The sequence below is a fragment of the Corylus avellana genome, chromosome 10 (genome assembly GCF_965113065.1).
Source record: "Corylus avellana chromosome 10, dhCorAvel1.hap1.2, whole genome shotgun sequence".
In the NCBI taxonomy this organism is placed as follows: Eukaryota; Viridiplantae; Streptophyta; class Magnoliopsida; order Fagales; family Betulaceae; genus Corylus; species Corylus avellana.
The window spans coordinates 19954563-19962701 of NC_142499.1; positions in this window are offsets into that span (position 1 = coordinate 19954563).

Genomic DNA, 8139 nt, shown 5'->3' on the forward strand with positions numbered 1-8139 from the left:
TTTAGCTTATACAGGACATCAATGACAGTAACGGCGCCAATTGTGGCCGGCAACAATGACGATGATGCATGGGTCATGATTGCCGGTGATGTCTGGCAATGGCAAGAAATGGCCAACGACCATTTCTTAGTTTAGACTCACTCTTTCATTTTACGTTTAAACAAATAGAGCTTAATTTAGACTCACTCTTTCATTTTTGTTACTCCCGCCATCCAGCAATTTGACAATCCCTTTGCGTTAATCTCACTATTGTCTCACCTCGATATTTCTTTTGTGTACGTTGATCTACCAGTTCCTTTTGCGCAAGTTGGTGGGGGAATGTTTAGTGGCAACCTCTAACACTCATCATGCATGACAAAGCGATAAAAAAGTAACTATAATACCATGTTAAAAATATATAATATAAATGAAAAAACTGCAAGAGGAGCAGAATTAGCGAGAGAGAAATGGGATTAAAGGTAATTAATTCAACCTTAATTAGAGGCCTACTCTTACTTTTTTTTGTTTTTTTTGTTTTTAAATGAATTCATATCAGTCTCATTCATAGAAATTATAAACATAAAGCTCTTATAAGCAACCATAGTCAAAACTACGAGGTTAGAAGCGTCACAGATGACGTATTACATTCCATACTCAAAACCAATCCACTAACTCATGACTAATTTACATATTAAAAAACAGATTTGTGTCAAATAAACTCAAACTAATGCATAGGTAGTGCTTACTCCTCAAAACTGAGAGTAGACAAACCCCCAATTGAAACTCTTCTTCCTCGACCTGAAAGCAAGAATAACGTTCATATCTACAACCCAAAGGTCTGGACTACTCTTATTGTTCTAATGTTCACTAAGACTACATTTTGATTTTATTAACCTTTTTTTTTATTTTTTTGTCCCTAAGCATTAATACATTAGAAAGGGGAAAAGGAAAATCTTATTGACTTTAATATTACAAGATGTCATATTGGTAGAGTAGGTGAGATAAGCCATAGCAGCTTTGACATAGACGGACAAAAGATTGGCATAAAATTGCTTACGAGAAGTCGATAACTTTTGGCAGCAAAGACAATTGAAGCAAAAGTATGTTACTGGCCTGTTTTTCAACTAATAGTAACTTTTATATGGAATGATCTACAATATAATAAACAAATTACGGTAACTTTCGGCAGCACCTCACCGCCATTTCTTTTTCCTTAATATTATTATAATTAAATTAGGCTGATTGTACATTTAATTACCATATAATATTCCTTTTAAGACTATTTCAGCTTGATAACATAAGCATATATACGCATAACCAGGACAAACTTTCGACGTATAGTGATGATAAGTAGATGAAGCAAAAGTATCGAGGATAGTATACAGTAGACTCGTTACAAGAATTTCACAAAACTTCCTCAAGACAAAAGCCGATATTTCGGACCGACAGTGACCGAATCTTTAGCAGCTTGAATGGCTGCAGCCTGAAGTAGTAGTGGAGATTTGGGTTGCAACAATTCTGGACCAGGATCATTTTCATTTCACTTTATGATCAAAATTTTATGTTATTAACATCTAAAGATGTACATGATCATTTAAAGTTTTTTAAATCACGTGTCAGCGAAACTTGATGAAGTTAGGTAGTAGCACAATTTATTATAGAAGGGAAATGATCTCATGTGTCCTGAATAGGTCAAGTTACCTGCCTAATATATTTAAACGCTATAATTGTTAAGCAAACTGTTTTATTAAATGTAATCAGTCTTCCTTATGATAATGCGCGCAGCTGACGAAGTCTTAATTTATAGATGATTTGCTACTTTTAGTCAATGAAGTAGCTGGTATTATGCTGACAGATCGAAAGGGGGAAATGGATTAATTTCTAAAATCTGGTACTTCAGATAGTTTCATCTGCTTTTCATTACTTTTTTTAAAAAAATAAAGCTAGTATATACTTTCATTAATAACTTAGGAAGTGACATATTGATATGCAAATACAATATCTCGAATAAAACTAAGAAAATCTTCTATCCAAACTTGATTCAAAGATTGGTGTACCACTTGCTTATCTTTTAATGTGCCCAATATCCTATATATGACTGCATACTATTCAACACATTTGTTTGCATCTTCAATTAATTGACTTAATTTTCAAGGCTATCACTATCTGAAGTGCATCTCCTCCCAACATGAAAATGATTTTCCTTCGCTTTCTTCCTATTATTAGTGCTGCTGTTGCTGTACCACCTCACATGGCTGAAAAGAGAAATGAATTATGCAGAAGCAGTGATGCATATGATTACATCCCACCTTATACTTTTGTCTATCACCAAAATTCTTAATATAATATCTCTTTTTTTTTTTTTTAGGTAATTAAGTACCCAAAAAAGAGAGAGGCAGAAATAGAAATTCATTAGGTTTTACAGATTCAGTGTATATAAATGCAGCTATATATATATGATGACTGGCATGAATATTGGCCACCATATATAAATACTAAAATGTCAACGTAATGTGATTATGACATGCATTTACTTAATTGCCGACCTGAAAGAATTTTGGAAACAAATTTACTTAATCTGGCTGATGTTGGCCCTTGGCCGGCGTCAATTTATGAATATAATAGACAGCTTTTGACAAAGTGAAAGAGAAAGTTAGGCCAATGTCCTGTTTGGAAGATTAAGTAATCATATCAAATTAATCAATCCAACAGTTGTACCACTAGGGCTTCTGCTCATAGAATGTAGGAAATGGCAACATGAGGAATTGAAGCACTAAATTGGGAAGGAAAGTAGAAACTGCGACTAGCTAACGAACTAAAATTGATAGGGATAAGATTATGATTAGATAGGTTTAGAAGTTGAATTGGAATAATGCATTGACAATTGATGCAACATGTCTTAGTGGGCTGTAGCGAATAACAACATTTAGCAGCAGATATGTATTTCTAGATTTAGATTCTATCAATGATCTAAGAAATCTTTTTAAAAAGCTAGATACTCTTTAAGTTTTGAAGAAAAAACTCAACTCTAAATAATTCTTATTAAACAAACTCAATAATAATCAAAGTCTATGTTTCTAGATGCTATAAACATGTATTTATAGCTCAAAACTTCTAAACCTAAGAAAACTACGAATTAGAATCAGAATTGATCTTCTACGGTGCCCGTTTGGACGAGACATAAGGCCGTCCAGACAACTACCCACTTTAAGCCTAAAAACAAGAGGAGCTCGTCCGGACGGAGATTAAGCCCGTCCGGCCGGCTTCCCACATAAAACCTAAAATAACCAAATAACATAGCTCATCCGATCTATATCACCAATTCATTAGGATTAGATCATTTCAAATTAGGATTATGTTATTTAAAATTACCATTATGATTAATTAGGAGTCTTGTCAAGTTAGGAGTCGATCATCTTATTGTATCTATTTAATGACAAGTTGTAAAAGTTGTGCATGGTGGCTTGTATCCGGCCTAAGTAGGGTATTGTAGTTTCTTCTACCCAAAATGAGTTATTGTGGTCTCTTTTACTCAAAAAGAACTACGAGTCTGTTTGAGTGTGCGTTTGAGAGTCCTAAAAATGCGATAACACTCAAAAAGTTTGTTCGAAGAAAAAAGTACATGTTTGGTTAAAAAAATTGAAAGCGCTTTTAAATATTTAAAAATGACTAAAACACACTTTTGACAAAAACTTAAAAATGAAACTTTTATCAAAAAAAAATTTTTAACTTAAAAGCTCAATTTCTTAAACACAATTTCAAAGAAACTGCACATAAATCTCATTCTTTAATCATTCAATTCGGTCCAATGAAATTTTTTTTTTTTTTTTTTTGAAGACTTTTTCCCCCGGAGTCTTTCTTTAATCATTCTTTATTCCTGAAATGAAGCTTTGATTGAGGATTTGATACGAGACGTTGAAAAAGATGAAGTTGGATCGATGTACGCAATTGCTCACATCAAATCGATTAATATATGACTATCATCTTTATCCATCAACGGACAAATCGATTAAAATATTTTAAAATATACCAATTTAAATTGTTGTTTCCCAAAGGTGGCAAGAAACAATCCGCTGTAGCCTGTACTAATCTATTTGAGCAAGAGTAGTGCTAGAAATGCTTGCGAAAATGGAAGAAATAGTTTTAATGCATGGTTGACTTTCAAGTACAATACTTTCTAATTTATCGGTTGATTCTCTCTCCCTTGACTTCCCTTCACAATCATCCTCTAATGAATTTTTGCATGTTACTCTTACCATTTAAATAATACAACACTCTTTTTCCTCTTATGTGTTGATAATGGCTCAAATTGTCAACAAGTATGAAGATAATTGCTGAAAAATATCAATATTCAAGTTGGTGAGCTCAAGTCATATTTATCTATAAGAGAATAATGTTAGTTTTAAAAAGAGTTCAAGAACAACTTGGAATTTGATTTTTTGGAGAAAACGTGTGTGGATAAACATGTGAGTTGCAATGCTTATCTTCATCATGGAAAAGATTTTGTATTCATGATGGTTTCCTTTTCCCAGTAGCAATTGGATTAAAATTGTTCTCCTATTTTTCGTGATTAGCCACTATAAAAGGACATGTAGTCCTTGGTTAAGGGGGATCCGGAAAATCCAAATTGGTGAGAACACTTTGTGACTTTTCTTTACTGGTATTTGAGAGGGACAGTTGAATGGGGTGTACAAGGGGTTAAAGGCTTGGGTTTGGGATATTAAACTTGAGCAGTTCAAGCTTGTACCATTGTACTCAGTATTTCTCAATAGTAAAGAAGGAGATCGGATCACGCCCCGTGGACGTAGGCATATTGCCGAATCACGTAAAGTCTTTGTGTACGTGTGTGATTGGTGTGCGTTCTCATGTGTTTTCTTTCCAAACTTGTCTTTCGCATAAAGGGCTGGTAGGAAATTGGTAATCAATTAATTATCAATTTTCCCAACAATTGGTGTCAGAGCTTGGTTGCGGATTTCTACTCGTTAAGAAGAAATGCAGTCCTTGAAGTTCGAGATTTAAAGGTTCAATGGGAGAATGAACTTTGGCTTGTGGCAAATACAAGTCAATAACATCCAATCTGGGCTACACAAAACGTTGAGAGGAGCAGGTTCGGCAGATTGCTCCAAAAACGCTAATATTGTTTCTCTCGTAACGAGAGATGATGATGTTCTTTGAGAAGGGCATGTACATCCTCTGGCATGACCGCTAAAAATGTCAGGATAATGGATGTGTTCTATTAGCGGGTCCACATTTGCATACGAGACATTGGTTTGGTTTTTTGATGTCAGGTATGTGGTGGAAAAGGGTATCGATGGCTGATGAACTTCCGAGGGAACCAAACATGGAAGTTGCACCATATTTTTCAGCAGGATTTTTTCGACATGTGCCAAAAGATGAAAATTCTTGGAATGGTTTAATTCTAAGTGCATGTACTCTTTATGGTGGAGCATGATAATTCTTGTAGAATTATTACTGTTGGTGTAGACAGTGTTTTGTACCACATCCTAGGGCGTGTGGATGGGCATCGGTCAAGATGCGGACCTGAGGTCTCAGGTGGAGGTTGCCAAATTTTCGCTAAGGTGGAGATTGTTGATAATGGCTCAAATTGTCAACAAGTGTGAAGATAATTGCTGAAAAATATCAATATTCAAGTTGGTGGGCTCAAGTCATATTTATCTATAAGAGAATAATGTTCGTTTTAAAAATAGTCCAAGAACAACTTGGAATTTGATTTTTTGGAGAAAACGTGTGTGGATAAACATGTGGGTTGCAATGCTTATCTTCATCATGGAAAAGACTTTGTATTCATGATGGTTTCGTTTTCCCAGTAGCAATTGGATTAAAATTGTTCTCCTATTTTTCGTGATTAGCCACTATAAAAGGACATGTAGTCCTTGGTTAAAGGGGATCCGGAAAATCCAAATTGGTGAGAACACTTTGTGACTTTTCTTTACTGAGTATTTGAGAGGGACAGTTAAGTGGGGTGTACAAGGGGTTAAAGGCTTGGGTTTGGGATATTAAACTTGAGCGGTTCAGGCTTGTACCATTGTACTCAATATTTCTCAATAGTAAAGAAGGAGATCGGATCACGCCCCGTGGACGTAGGCATATTGCCGAATCACGTAAAGTCTTTGTGTACGTGTGTGATTGGTGTGTGTTCTCGTGTGTTTTCTTTCCAAACTTGTCTTTCGCATAAAGGGCTGGTGGGAAATTGGTAACAAATTAATTATCAATTTTCCCAACATTATATATGATTGCTCAATACTAATTATATATCATTGATTTCCACGAAATTTTGAACCTTTGATAAGCAAAAAAGAATCCTACTTGTAGAAGCAAATTTTGGCACGATCAGACAATAAAAGAATCACTGGAGTAATGCCGGTTTGGGTCCAGCGAGGGAGCCTCCGATGTCTAAATTAGTAAAATATTCTCAGAGAAAACAATACAAAGGAGAAAGAAAGAGAATTTTCCGGCAGATAGAAAAAGTTTGTATCTTTTTTGAGATGGTCAAACCCTTTTTTTTAATATTAGATTCCATGTTTAATTGTTATGTGATGGGCATGCAGCAATTGCATATACCTAGCTAGCTATAGGGTTTTTAAGCCTTGATGTCAAACATTAAAAAATTTTGTAACAGGGCATCAAATAAGGGTGGGTTGTAACAATTACTATTTTCAGTACATTCAAATGTATAGGATGGAAGCTGGAGTTTCTATTAGATAATTGAGGGAGCAATGTCAAACATTTTCTATAGTGTAAGAGATAACATATCAGGATTCTCTAAAATTCATACGACATTCTACAATGTAGCTAGAGTTTTTTCATATCCCAACCATTATTTTTAAATTAAATTGTAGAGATTTTATCATATAAATATTTATCAACTTTACCATATCAGCATTTACCACCCTTCAATATTTGCCATAATTTACTATCTTTTTAAAATTGAAGACACTCATATGCAAAATTCTAATATTTTAATTTGAAATAATAATTGATAGCTAGGATACCTCAAGATTTCTAAAAGAGTGGTGCTAAGAGCACTACAACATTTATTACAATGTCATTTACAAACTAACCATTTGTATCTATATTTATTAGGATCCTGATTCATAGATCTCTTGGTTTGAAAAATAAAAACATGCCTCAGTTTATAATTGATAAAATAATTAAGCAAAAAATTGGGCTTATCAATTTAATTAGTTTGTGACCGACTTATCAATCACACTCTTAATTATGTCACCAATTATAAATTGTCATATTAGTTTGTAAATGGTTTCGTAGTAAAAGTTAAAGTATCCTAAAGCACTTTCCTTTCTTAAAAAAAAAAAAAAAAAAAAAAAACTTGATGGATTGTTGTATTCCAATTTCCAAAGGCCAAGTTGACATCCTTAGTTTGTGTGATGGATTGAAACTCCACATTTTTAGGAGAAATGATAGAAAACTTTTTGGCCCAACTTTTCTCTTATGTAGTCATTTAAAAAAGACAAAATAAAAAAAATTTCTTAAGTAATAACATCCTATGTGGCCGGTCCTTTTTTTATTTGGTATTTAAAAAAAATGGTATTTTTCTTCATAATAATGACCTTTTTTAAAAATAAAAAATAAAAAGGACCATTTTTATGAAGAAAATTTCCATTTCTTTTTTTTAAATACCAACCACATCGGATATTATTGTTTGAGATTTTTTAAAAAAAATAAAAAAATAATAATAATTACCACATAAGAGAAAAGTTGGACCAAAGTTGTGCAAAAAAGTTGTATCTCCATCGTTCCTCTTTTAGAAGTATGAAAATGAAGAAATAGATTTTGTATATAACCGCTGACTTCAACTATTATTTTAATAGTTGACTTCAACTATCATACTTTTTAATTCATAGGTTTGATTTAATTTGTCAAAACAAAAAATCCCTTGATTACAATAAAACATTGAGCATTATTGACCAAAAAAAAGGGGGTCAGAACCATTTGATGGACTAATCCCATGCCATTACCAAAAATTGGGATGGAAGCTGGAGTTTGGATTAGATAATTGAGAGAGAAATGTCAAAATCTTTCCATAAAAAGGAAAAACAAAAAGAAACCTTTCTCCTCATCCTACTAAATTAAGATTGATTAAACTTCATTAGCAGAAGTATATATATATATATATATATA